Here is a 13,888-nt window from a genome sequence, read left to right on the forward strand (position 1 = left end):
AAGAGGAGAACAGGAGGGGAGGAGGAGGAGGAGGAGGAAAGGAGGGGGAGGAGGAGGAGGGAGGAGGAGAGGAGGAGGAGGAGGAAAGGAGGGGGAGGAGGAGGAGGAAGGAGGAGGAGGAGGGGAGGAGGAGGAGGAAGAGGAGGAGGAAAGGAGGGGAGGAGGAGGAGGAAAGGAGGGGAGGAGGAGGAGGGGAAGAGGAGAACAGGAGGGGAGGAGGAGGAGGAGGAGAGGAGGGAGAGGAGGAGGAGGGGGGAGGGGAGGAGGAGGAGGGGGAGGAGGAGGAAAGGAGGGGAGGAGGAGGAGGAAAGGAGGGGAGGAGGAGGGGAGGAGGAGGAGGGGAAGAGGAGAACAGGAGGGGAGGAGGAGGAGGAGGAGAGGAGGGAGAGGAGGAGGAGGGGGAGGGGAGGAGGAGGAGGGGGAGGAGGAGGAAAGGAGGGGAGGAGGAGGAGGGGGAGGGGAGGGGAGGGGAGGGGAGGAGGAGGAGGAGGAGGAGGGGGGGAGGGGAGGGGAGGGGAGGAGGAGGAGGGGGAGGAGGAGGAAAGGAGGGGAGGGGAGGGGAGGGGAGGGGAGGAGCGGCCACTGCAGCGGCGCCTCGCGGCCTCGCGCCTCCAAAGCCAACCGCTTGCTTGCCGCCGCCGCGCGTGCTCGGAGGCGGGGCGAGGGCAGTGCGCGAGCCTCGGGAGCCGGTCGCCGACGGCCCTTAGGCCTGGAGGCGGAGCTTCCCTCCAGAACGCTTGTCGGCTCCCGGTGTGGAGTGGACTCTCCCTCTCGGCCCGCCTCCGCAAGCGGCCACTTAGAAAGCGGGAGCCGGGCCCGGGCAGGATAGAGGAGTGCTCTGATTGGTGGGCCGAGTTGTAGGGGCCCCGTGTCTGAAGGCGTCGGCTAGAGGGCAAGGGGAACAGGGCCCAGCGGCCGAGTGGCGCGCTCGGTGGGCGCAGGCCGCTCCGGGTGGGCAGAGCTGTCGGTTCAGCGTTCGGCGCTCCTTCCTCGGTCACCTGTCGTAGGTGAGTGGGGGGGGGCAGACCTGCCAAGTGGGGCGCCCCCCCCCAGCTTTCAGCGCGCAGCTCCTCTGGAAAAATAAACTGAAACTGAGGGGGAAGACCTCCACAGCCTCAGAGGCGGCTAGCTGCAGGCCAGAGAAGCTCAGGGAGTCCCCTCAATAACACAGGTGCTTCTGATGCGCGCCCCGGTTTTACCTTGGGGGGGAGTTCAAAATCTAAGACAGAGTGAGTGATCATAGAGCTGACGAGATCTTGCAGGACTTTAGACCTGCCTGAACTTTTCCCCAGTCTTCTAAGAAAGATTTTATTTATTTTGAGTTTTACAATTTTCCCCCTAATCTTGCTCGCCCCCCCCCAAAAGGCATTCTGTTAGTCTTTACTTTGGTTCCATGCTATGCATTGATCTCAGTTGAATGAGTCCCCAACCTTCTAATGCACCCACCAAGTTCTGAGTTTTCCAGTTTTTCTTCTCCTAAATGCCAAACAAACTTCTGACAGCTTTTCCAGTGGCAGGGTCATGGTCTTCAGAATCTTGTTACCCCAATAGGTGAAGATCTTAAAGGAAAAAGAGTGTTCTAAGATGGGTATTTCTGCAGCCCTATGAAGAAAGAGAAAATCCAAGCAGTTCTCAGGTTGGTGAGGGGCATATACCCTGGCATAGAGAAGGGTCGTTGAGTCTCCACAATTTTCACTGACCTTTGGGACACCAGACCACCTCATATTTTTTTTAAATAATTTTTTAAGATAGCATCAAGGGGCAGCTTGTTGGCACAATGGATAGAACACCAGTCTTGGAGTCAGGAGTACCAGAGTTCAAATCGGGCCTCAGACACTTAATAATTACCTAGCTGTGTGGCCTTTGGCAAGCCACTTAACTCCATTGCCTTGCAAAAACTAAAAAAAACAAAGTATCAAAAAGCCCACTTTCACAGATAAAATTCAACAGTCATTGAGACATTAGGTGCAAAGGCACTGGGCTAGGTGATTGGGAAACAATGAAGAACATAGACAATCTCTGTATCTCAGGCAAAATACAGGTACCAAAGATTCAGAGTGCTCTGAGAAGTTTTTGGAGGGAGACTGACTTGAGTTCTGACCCTGAAATCAGGAAGAAATCTTCCCCAGTTTAAGTCTTGCTTCAAACACTTTGTAGCTATGTGACCCTGGGCTGGTCACCTAACACTGTTTGTCTTGGTTCCTCAGTCTGTAAAATGAGCTAGAGAAGGAAATGGCAAATACCTGCAAAAAAAAAAAAAAAGAATGGAAGTAAAAAAGTGGAAGATCAAAACCAAGTCCTGATTCAAACATTTAACTTGGCATTCAAGACCCTCTGGTTTCTAGTCCTAGCCAACTTTTCCAGGGTCATTTCACATGAATTTTCCTTCATAGACTTTATTCTCTAGCCAAAATGGATTCTTGGATCTGGTATAGGTTTAGTCTTCTCTTTTCTTATTTCCATTCTTTTGTGCACACTCTTCCCCATCCTGGCACAGATTCCTTTTACATCATTTCTTCTTGAAACTCTACTGCTGGGGCGGCTAGGTGGGGAAGTGGATAAAGCACCGGCCCTGGAGTCAGGAGTACCTGGGTTCAAATCCAATCTCAGACACTTAATAAATACCTAGCTGTGTGGCCCTGGGCAAGCCACTTAACCCCATTTGCCTTGCAAAAAACAAACAAAAAAAAGAAACTCTACTGCTATAATCTCCCTCTATCCCATCAGCCATCTGTAATTCCTCCTTCCATGAAACTTTCTCTCTGATCTTATCATATTCTTCCCCTATTACTAAACTTTAACTCTTTTTTCTTTTAGGTTTTTTTTTTTTTGCAAGGCAAATGGGGTTAAGTGGCTTGCCCAAGGCCACACAGCTAGGTAATTATTAAGTGTCTGAGACCGGATTTGAACCCAGGTACTCCTGACTCCAGGGCCGGTGCTTTATCCACTATGCCACCTAGCTGCCCCTAAACTTTAACTCTTCCAGGTTAGACTGTGTTATATTTTATCTATTTCACATGCCTCTCATGGTAGATATTATTACTGTCATGTTGATTTGAATCAATATTGAGTATGTGAAGGGGAATAATGTTAGATAGTGGTACAAAATGTTCATTGGCATTAGACTGAAGAGAGCAACTTAAATATCAGGATAAAAAAGTATTCTCTATGCAATTAATATACATTGAGGAGTTACTATTTCTTCAAAAGAAAATATATCAATAGGAAAAAGTTGAGGGTCTTTTCCCTTTCCCATAAATAGTACTATCTCATTGGAAAACAGCAGATAGCAAAAAGCATCTAAGATGGCAATTGTGATTGATAACCCATATAACATTCTGTTCTTATGATTAGTTCACTCTTTCCTTTTTCCTTTCAATTACCAATTTTTATTTTTCTCTTTTTCATTTCCTACTATATCCCCTTCATGGAATCTTTAACAATAAAAATTTGGAGAAAACCCAATAAGCAAAATGACTGTATCTGAAAGTATATGTAGTACTCTGCATCTCTACCAAGAGGAAAGAAAAAAAATGTTTATTAATTACCCATTAACATATGCACTGTATTAAGTGTCTTATAAATATTATCAACATTGGGAGAAGGCAGACAGAAGCTAAGTAACTTGGCCAGAGTAACAAAATTAATAAGTGTCTAAGGTTGAATTTGAACTCAACTGCCAACTGTACCATCTTACTGCAAAGGAAAGGGGATATATTTTATCCTTTCTTCTCTGTGACCTTAATTGGTCATTGCTATTCATTTGAGTTCAACAGAATTTTAGATGTTTCCTTTACATTGTTATAGTTATGTATATATTTTTTAAATTTTTATTTAAGGCAATAGGGTTAAGTGACTTGCCTAAGGCCACACAGCTAGGCAATTATTAAATGTCTGAGGCCAGTGAACTCAGATCCTCCTGACTCAGGGCTGGTGCTCCAACCATTGTACCACCTAGCTGCCCCCCCTTTTTTAACTTTAAAAAAAATTTTATTTATGGCAATGGGGTTAAGTGACTTTCCCAAGGTCACACATATAGGCGATTACTTAGTGTCTGAAGTCAGATTTGAAGTCTATATTTTTTTGAAGAGAGTTCTTTTTAGCTCAGTTTTATCAGTTCATATAAGTTTTCCCATGTTTCTCTGATTTTTCTATTGTCTCACAGATAAGAATCTATTTCATTCATATACTATATTTTAATCAGCCATTTCACAGTTTGGTACATAACTTTTTCCAAATTTCTGCTACTTCAGGTTATCTGAATGTTTTTAACCAGAGAAGTACGGAGTAGTATTTTCAGGATATTAAAGAGGCAACAATGTGGAAAATGATTTGGAAGGATGAGTACGTCAGCAAAGGACAATTTAAGAAGCTGTTACTTGATCCAGGGGAGTCACAATGAAGACAGATGTCCCTTTCTAAGCACATGGATTTTTTTAAAATTGTTTTTTATTTTGAACTTAAACACCAGAAACGAGCATTTTCCAAATACACATCATAACACAAAAAGAAGATTGTATCTGAAAATGTGGATCTTCATACTGCTTGATTTTTTTAAAGAATAGTAAGGTCTATATATTACTTTCAAAACTGCCCCACTTATTCAAAGTAATATATTCTTTCATTTATTTGGGAGGGAGGCTTTGGGGTTAAGTGACTTAACCAGGGTCACACATTCATTATAAGTCTGAGGTCAAGTTTGAACTGAGGTCCTCCCAACATCCAGCTGCCCCAAAAGCAATATATTCATTATTTTTTTATTTATTTAAGGCAATGGGTTAAGTGACTTGCTCAAAGTCACACAGATAGGCAATTATTATGTGCCTGAGGTTGTATTCAAACTCAGGTCCTCCTGACTCCAGGGCTGGTGCCCTATCTACTGTGACACCTAGTTGACCCAAAGCAATTTATTCACGAAAGCAGCAAACATTTGAGTCAATTGGATGTTTGATAGTGTCCAGGAGAGTTTAATTGTGCAGTTTCCATCTTGTCCCCCCCCCAAATTAAAAGCTTTCATAACATCTTGGATTTAGAGCTGTTAAACCTTAGGAATTAATACTAATAGTTACTATTTTTTTTTTTTTAGTTTTTGCAAGGCAATGGGGTTAAGTGGCTTGCCCAAGGCCACATGGCTAGGTAATTATTAAGTGTCTGAGGCCGGATTTGAACTCAGGTACTCCTGACTCCAAGGCCAGTGCTCTATCCACTACGCCACCTAGCCGCCCCTGATAGTTACTATTGATCTAGCTCTTAATCTGTGCCAGGTACTGTGCTACCAATTATTAACCCTGGGATTTCTATTTCACAGATCCAGAACTGAAGCACAGAAGAGACTTTTCAGTATCTGCGTTCAGATTTGAATTTAGGTCTTCTCGACTACAGCGGGCCAGCTAGCTGCCTTATCAGCTACAAACCTTATTTTATAGAGGAAGAAACTGTAACATGTTATTTATTGCTCAGCCTTGTAGAATCTAAAAATTTGATAAGTATTCCATCTAAGCCCTTATTTGAGTCATTGATTTTTAAAGAATTAAATATTATTTATCTTGTAAGATGAATATAGCACAAATTCCTAAGACATTTAACCAGTCTTCCCTTTATGTTGATATATAACCATTAATGATTATTTTAATCCATTTAGCTATACAGTAGTCTATCTTCTTGTCAAACCTTAGTTCATTTTGAGCTTTAGTATCCTTAATATTATTCTTATAGGACTTACTTGTGTCTATTATTGAAGGTCTTCCTCTGCACACACATTGTTCTCTTTAGACAATCCTTTTTCTCTGTGTCATAATTGTATATTTTTGTTGTTTTTGTTATTGCTAAGCAGTTCAGTTAAGTGACTTGCCCAAGTTCACATAGCTATGTAATTATTAAGTGTCTGAGACCAGATTTGAGCTCAAGTCCTCCTAACTCCAGGGCTGGTGTTCTATTACTGCGCCACCTAGCCATCCCAGAATTGTATCTTTTTTAAATTCATGCCAAACATTTCCATATTAACCATGTTACAGAAAAACCCACAAACAAAATTTGAAAAATAATTTTTTTAAAAAATTGTTTCACTCTGCTTTTAGAGTTCATCAGTTCTCTCTCTCTGAAGGTGGTTAGCATCTTTCATCATGGATCCTTTGGAATTGTCTTGGATTTCTGTCCTGGTCAGAATAGCTAAGTCTTTTCACAGTTTATCATCTTTATAGTATTGTTATTACTTTTGTACAATGTTTTAATTCTGCTCACTTCACTTTGCACTTCACTTTTTTCTCATCATATCAATCAAGACATCTTAATTGCATTTAAAGCTTTCTATCCCACTTACACTGATTTACCTCAGTAGAATTTTAGTCTGTATAGGACCCTATTTGTCCTTTCTCTGAAACCTTTGGAATCTGCTCTCTCAAAATCTTAATACACCCAGGATTTGGGATTAGTGTTAGAAAGTGTGATCCTTGGGGGCAGCCAGATGACACAGTGGATAGAGCACCTGCCCTGGAGTCCGGAGTACCTGAGTTCAAATCTGGTCTCAGACACTTAATAATTACCTAGCCGTATGGCCTTGGGCAAGTCACTTAACCCCATTGCTTTAAATATATAATTTTTTTAAAGCAATAGGTAGTTGTTAGAAATAACAGAATTCATGAAAAGAAAAGCTCTCAAAAAAAAGTGTTATCCCTTAACATAATAATCAACATCAAACAGAATCCAACACTTAAGGATGGTGGAAAGTACAATGATCTGGGGAGTCAAGAACTTTGAATTCCAGTCACAGTTCTGACACATCCTAGTTGTGTGATCTTGGGTGAGTCACCTCACTGCTCAGTGCCTCATTTATCTTCGAAAATAACTTCCAGTTCTAATTCTATCTGGCTTGCTTTTCAGTGCTGACATTTTGTTCTGTGAGTGGAATTAGTCAACTGATGAATAATCTATTCTTTGTGTTTTTAATTATTGATTTTTAATTTCTTACATTATTTCCTGGTTTAACCATCATTTACTTCCAGATATCTTTCTTTCATATAAATTACCAAAAAACAGGGACTGGGTGGAGGTGGTGGGGATGGGAAAGTTCGCTAAAATTAACCACCACATCAACCTTGTCCAACATTTCCTGCAGTATTGCACACCCATGATCCCCACCCTCTGCAAAGAAAAAAGGAAGGTGAACCTTACATCTCTTCTTTAGGGAATTTTGCAGAATTCATTTGAATTTATCATTCTCTTCATTGCTGTCATGGATGTTGATCTAAATTCTGCATACTTCACTCCTCATTGCTGTTGATCATTTCCTTAATGCCTGGGGATTTGGCCTAAATCTGCACCTTTTTCCTGAGTTGACTGCCTCCAATATTTCTTGCTTTCTGAAAAAAATGCTGAGGATCAAGGACCCGGCTGTCCAGGGAGATCAACCGGGAATATAGGTCTTTCTTTAGGTTCCGAATAAGAGCCCACCCTCATTAAACAAGAGCTTTGGATTGGTGCCCAGATCCTGGTTTCTGCCCACCGGCCCCAGCTCTGATTGGCTGGGGGGAGGGGAAGTGCGAGACGGATCGCCCCACACTGGTTTGCGTAGTGCTTCATTTCTGTTGTTATCTTTGACAGTGGCACCCCCCAAAATAGCATAAGAGATAACAGTATACAAGGAAAATAGACAATTTTTCCATCCTCTGGGCAGGTTGAGATTTGTAGTATGGCCAAATGCCTTGGCACAATTAGTAGACCTGGAGGGTTTCCCCTATATGCATTCTCTGATGCTTTAAGCGGACGCACTTCCCACAGTCAGGACATTCATAAGGTTTTTCTCTTTCATGGTTCTTCAATGACAGGTTAAATGAGAACTATCTCCAAAATTATCACATTCGCCACATTTATAGGGTTTTTCTCCTGTGTGAGTGGCAGGGTTAGTGTTTTTATTAAAGCTTTTCCAACATAGGAATATTTGTAGGGCTTCTCTCCTATGTGTATTTGGTGCTCAAGCAGAAGGGAACTCTCCTGGTAGCACTTCCCAGAGTCTGGACATTGATAGAGTTTATGTGTGTGTTCTATAACTTCTTTGGTGCTAAACAAGATTTTTGTATCTTTCAAGGATTTTCCCACATTCATTTCCCACATTCCCACCAGTTGTGTTTCTGGGTGCTGAAGAGGTTGGAGACTTGACTGAAATGTTTCCCACAAACTTCACATTTTTTTTTGCAAGGCAATGGGGTTAAGTGGCTTGCCCAAGGCCACACAGCTAGGTAATTATTAAGTGTCTGAGGTCAGATTTGAACTCAGGTACTCCTGACTCCAGGGCTGGTGCTCTATCCACTGTACCACCTAGCTGCCCCCTTGGTCTTACTCTTATCTGTATGACAGTTCCTTATCAGTCTTCTTGTCTCTGTTCATGCATGTCACACTCTCTAACTGTGTGTATCTCCCAAGGCTTGGCCTTAGGCTCTTTTCTTTCCTCTCTATTCTCTCATTTGGTGATCCCATCACCACCTGGGTTCAATTAGCATTTGTTTCTATGCAGAGGATTCCTAGATTGCTACATCAAGCATCAACCTCTCTCCTGAGCTAGGCACATATGTCTTTGGACATTTCAACCTGGATATACTGTTGACATCTCAAACTCAGTATGTCCAAAATGGAACTCATGAACAATCCCTCAATCTTCCCAACTTTCCTATTACTATTATACTACCCTCTGATCAGTCACCCAGATTTGTAGGCTTGAATTCATCCTCAATTTTTATTCATAACCCCCATCTATTATCAAATCTTATCATTTCTACCTTCACAACCTCTCTTACATGTCTCCCCTTCTCTCCACTCACACAATTACCACTCTTGTATAGGTCCCTGTCACCTTTCACCTAAACTTCTTCAATAACAGCTTCATCCCCATTCCAATTCATCCTTTGTTCAGCTGCCAAAATGATTTTCTTAATGCATAGATATGACCATGTTACCCCACTACTGACACTCCAGTTGTTCCCTACCATTTAAAGTTCAAATATTAAGTCCTCTGTCATTTAAAGCCCTTTAATAACTTGGCTCCTTCCTAACTTTCTGTCTTATATTTTACTCCACACACTCTATAATTCAGCTTCACTGAACTACTTGTTGATCTTTACATAAGACTCTCCAGGGAGCAGCTAGGTGGCACAGTGGATACAGAGCACCAGGCAACACACATGTTCACACACATATCTCTTGTGTGTACATGCATGTAAGTTAGATGGTATCTCCCTCCATTAGAATGTGAGCTCTGTGAAAGGAGGGACAGTGTTTTTTGCATTTTTAACTTCAGCATGTAGCTCAGTACCTGGTACAATGTAAGAACTTAATAAATTTCTGTTAACTGACTGAAAATTCACAATGCCTTCCATGAAGTGAGTGCTTAATAAAAATTTGAACTAAATAGAGGATAATAGACTATTTGAAAAAAAATTTTGAGGGGTCACTTTAGAAGGAGTGAAGAGCAAGCCAGAAGCAACTGAGAAATTTGGACTGAGAAAATTGTTAGAGATCCAGTCAGTCAGCCAAGCATGTATTAAGTGCCTACTAAGAGGCTACCAGTGGCTCAGTGAAGGGAGAATTGAATTCAAATTGAATTCAAATTCAGCCTCAGATACTTCCTAGCCATGTGACCCTGGGTAAATCTCTTAATCCCTGATTACTAGACAAAATGGATGGTCTGAATGAGGTATTTTGCCAGGAAATTATTTCAGTACTTTGCCAAGAAAATCCCAAATGACATCACAAAGAGTTGGATATGACTGAAACAACTGAACAACAATAACAAAGTGTCTATATCAGTCACTGTGTTAGATAATGGAGTATAATGAAAGTCAAGAGTGCTTGACTTCAAGCAGCTCCCAATCTAATGGGGGAGACAACAAACAAATAAATATACACAATCTCTATACACACAAAGTAAAGAAAATGATTGATAGAGGAAAGGCTCTGGAAATAAGAGGAAATGAGAAATCCTTCTTGTAGAAGGTAATATTTTAGTTGGAACTTAAAGGGAAGCTGGAAGTCAAAGATGAGGTGAAAGCTCATTCCAGGCATTGGGAGCAGCCAGAGAAAATGCCCAGAGCCAAGAGATGGAGTATCTTGACAAGGGTGACAATGTCACTGGACTGAAAATTATATAGTTGGGAATAAGGTAAAACTGAAAGGTGGGGCTTGAGTTATGAGGGGGTTTTGAATGCTAAAGAGAGGATTTTGTTATTGGTCTTGGAGGTGATAGGGAACCACTAGGGTTTTTTGAGTAGAGGAGTGACATGGTTGAATCTGTGTTTTAGGAAAATTTGTATGGAATGGAATGGGAAAGAGATTTGTGTCAGGTAAACCAACAAGTAGGTATGAAATGATGAAGGTGGTGGCAGTATCAGAGGAGAAAAGGAGGAATATTACAGAGAGAAGGTGCAAAAGTGAAAATGACAGGTCAAGATTCAAGTAAATTTCACTAAGTCTGGGATTTCAAACTGTCAGAACCTAAAAGACTTTGAAAATGACCCAATCCAGAACTCTCATTTTACAACTGAGGGAAAAGGATCAGGGAATGTGACTAGAAACAATTTAAATTTCCTATATTCAGGGTTAACACTTTTGATGTCTTTATCTTAAATTTAGAGCTTTTTTGTGTCAGTCACTGTCAGGGCTTGATAGAACTGAGTGGCTTGTAGTTGCAAATATAAGAATTTTGGAATTTTTTGGATTTGAATCTGATTCCTTCAATTAATGGGTTTATCAAAATATTTTCTTTCTCTTCTGATTGAAGAGAGAAGGGGTGAGTCCTACAAGTACTTTTATACTATGACCCTAGAGAGACTGAGAAAGGCAACTTCCTTTTCCACTCAAGAGAAATTTTGGATTAACCAGGGTTTTGTCTACTCAAATCCCCCTCTTCAGTCTGACTGTTTGAGGAACTTTAGTTCCTCTCTTTTCCAAAAGGAGCAGCTAGGCCCTATTCATGGATACTATTGAGCCACATCATGCCTGAATATGGAACCTACTTCTGATGGATAAGTAAGTACTTCTTTCTGGTTCTGCCTCAAAACCCAGGCAGCTTGCTACCAAACCTCAATGACTAGGGAAAAAAAATGAAGATGATATTGCTAGCAGTCAATTGGAAAAGATGGAAAGAGAGGGAATCAAGAATGCAAATAGAGGGGTTGGCCTTGGTGAGGAGAAGGGTCAGGTCATCATCAGTTACCACAATGAAGAAGACAGTGGAAAAATGTTAAGAGAGCCATGAGATGAGGAAGAGGAGAGAAGAGGAAACTCTTATTGAATGGCCTCAAATTTTTCAGTTGACTATCAGACAAGGTCTTCAACAGAGTGAAGAGAGGGAAGCAAAGAGAGTAGATTAGGCCCCTGGCTTTTATCTTAGCATCAGCAAGATAAGATATTTTTAAAGTTTTGTTTTACAGCAACCATACCTTTTCTGTTTGTTTTGTGTTGAACAGCAACTTAAGTCTGGGTTCCTATTTCCTGTGAAATCTTCTCCATTACAGAATTCTCCTCCATAAAATCATAGAGTTTAACTACAAAAAACAAAAACAACACAAAGACAAATTCTATTTTATTTGAAGTGCCACATATCTACTATAACCAAGCACATAGTTTTATACTGTTCCTTTGTTTTACTTGAACTGAGTTATCCAAGATGCAATTTCAAAATGAGACAATATGAATGACCAAGAAGTTTTAAGAATGCCAAAAGATTATCATTTAATAGGTCGAAAACAAACTGAAGGGGGTGGCTAGGTGGCGCAGTGGATAGACCACTGGCCCTGGAGTCAGGAGTACCTGAGTTCAAATCTGACCTCAGACATTTAATAATTACCTAGCTGTGTGGCCTTGGGAAAGCCACTTAACCCCGTTTGCCTTGCAAAAACTAAAAAAAATGTACTTATACATACCAAGTTGGAGGGGGAAGAATTAACCTCTGAGGGTCACAGGGAGGAATTTGAACTGAATTTTGAAAGAAATCAAGGATTCTGAACAGCAAAAGTAGAGAGAAAGAGAGCATTCCAATCAATAGGGTGGGGGAAGCCAATGCAAAGACATGGAGCCCACAGAGATAAAACAGAGTGGGTCCAGTGTAACTGGATCATAGAAGTTGTGAAGGGGGAATACTGTAACATGTAAATAGATTGGAAAAGTAGGAAGGGCTAGGTTATAAAGCACTTTAAATGCCAAAGAGTGGAATTTATATTTGATCCTAGAGGTAATAAGACACTACTGGATTTTATTTAAGAGGGAAGGAAGGGGCAGTTCGGTGGCACAGTGAATAGAGCACTGGCCCTGGAGTCAGGAGGACCTGAGTTCAAATCCAACCTCAGACACTTAATAATTACCTAGCTGTGTGGCCTTGGGCAAGCCACTTAACCCCATTTGCCTTGCCAAAAAAACCAAACAAACCAAAAAAAAAAGGGAAGGGAATAGAGATGACGCTGACAAATCCTTTATAAAAATCATGTTGGCTTATTTGAGGGTTATATTGAAGGTTGTGAGATTTGAGGCAATGAGACCAAATAGGTTATTGTAATAGCCCTGCAATAGGCTAATGACTTAAATTAAGAGTGGTAGCTGAGTAAGTGGAGAAAATGGGGCATATCCAAAAGATATTATAGAGATAAAAAGAAAAATTGTCAGTTGATTGAAGATGATACCAGGTTTACATGGCTGGATGATGCAAAGGTAATCTCAAGGTGTGGCCGATTATTAAAGATTTAGAGATAAAAGATAAGATTTAAGGCCACTGAAAAAGTGTAAGAATTCTAGCTCTCTCTGGGATGTTAAAAGTGCTCATGATTTTATTATAGTAAATTATTACAAATATACAGATTAAAACTCCTAGAAAAGCAGTAACCCCTTTAATAATAGGCTAGGTGCTCTGTGGTGGCAAAGAACTGGAAATTGAGTGAATGTCCATCATTTGTGGAATGGCTTAATAAACTGTGGTATATGTATGTAATGGAACACTATTGTTCTATTAGAAACCAGGACAGATGGGAATTCAGGGAAACCTGGAAGGATTTGCATCAACTGATGCTGAGCGAGATGAGCAGAACCAGAAGAACATTGTATATCCTAACAGCAACATGGAAGTGATGATCAACCTTAATGGACTTGCTCATACCAACAGGGCAACAATCAAGCACAATTTGGGAATATCTGTGATAGAGAATGCCATCTGTATCCTGAGAAAGAACTGTGGAGTTTGAACAAAGATCAAAGACTATTACCTTTAATTATTTTAAAAAAAATGTTATCTTATATAATTCTGCTATATTTCATACTTTGTTTCTTCCTTAAAGATATGATTTCTCTCTCATCACATTCAACTTAGATCAATGCCTACCATGAAAACAACATAAAGACCAACAAACTGCCTTCTGTGGGGAGTGGGAGGAGGGAAGCAAGATAAGGGGGAAAATTGTAAAATTCAAAAGCTTTCAAAAATAAAGAATAGACTAGGTTAAGTTTTGAGTGAGAGTGAGAGAGAAGAGGGAGGGAGGGAGGGGGGGAGAGAGAGAGAGAGAGAGAGAGAGAGAGAGAGAGAGAGAGAGAGAGAGAAACAGCCTTGGCCATGTAGTATGGGGGCCCATGGAGGACCACCAGGGCCAAGCATGGAAGCACATGAGCTAAGAAGGAAAGAGAGATGCAGACATCCTACAAAGTAGAAGACAGAGGTAAGAAGAAAGAAAGGGTGGTGCCTCCTGTTAAATACCCTTCTGTGGTAGGTTGGGTAAGGGAGAGCACTCAGGGAATGGTATTGCACCTTGGGACAGGCATCTTTCAATGGCAAGCTATATACTGGTCCTTTCTATCCCAAGGTACTTGACCCCAAATTCAACATGTCATTTCCTGTCACTCCAGGTCTATGGCCAAG

The 13,888-nt window shown here is 41.2% G+C and overlaps 1 long non-coding RNA gene across 5 annotated transcripts; it reads left to right on the forward strand.

Annotated features, from left to right (window-relative positions):
- The first annotated feature begins 584 nt into the window (after nucleotides 1-584).
- On the forward strand, nucleotides 585-13,387 carry LOC141499727 (uncharacterized). Of its 5 annotated transcripts, none has more exons than XR_012471742.1 (5): nucleotides 585-1,007; nucleotides 1,552-1,636; nucleotides 4,254-4,569; nucleotides 5,309-11,016; nucleotides 12,993-13,387. It is a non-coding gene; the product is annotated as an uncharacterized LOC141499727 (long non-coding RNA). The 5 variants fall into 5 exon arrangements; XR_012471746.1 differs by having other exon boundaries at nucleotides 5,309-6,799; XR_012471743.1 differs by lacking the exon at nucleotides 12,993-13,387 and having other exon boundaries at nucleotides 587-1,171; nucleotides 5,309-11,762.
- The last annotated feature ends 501 nt before the right edge of the window (nucleotides 13,388-13,888 follow it).

The sequence above is a fragment of the Macrotis lagotis genome, chromosome X (assembly GCF_037893015.1).
Source record: "Macrotis lagotis isolate mMagLag1 chromosome X, bilby.v1.9.chrom.fasta, whole genome shotgun sequence".
NCBI lineage: Eukaryota > Metazoa > Chordata > Mammalia > Peramelemorphia > Peramelidae > Macrotis > Macrotis lagotis.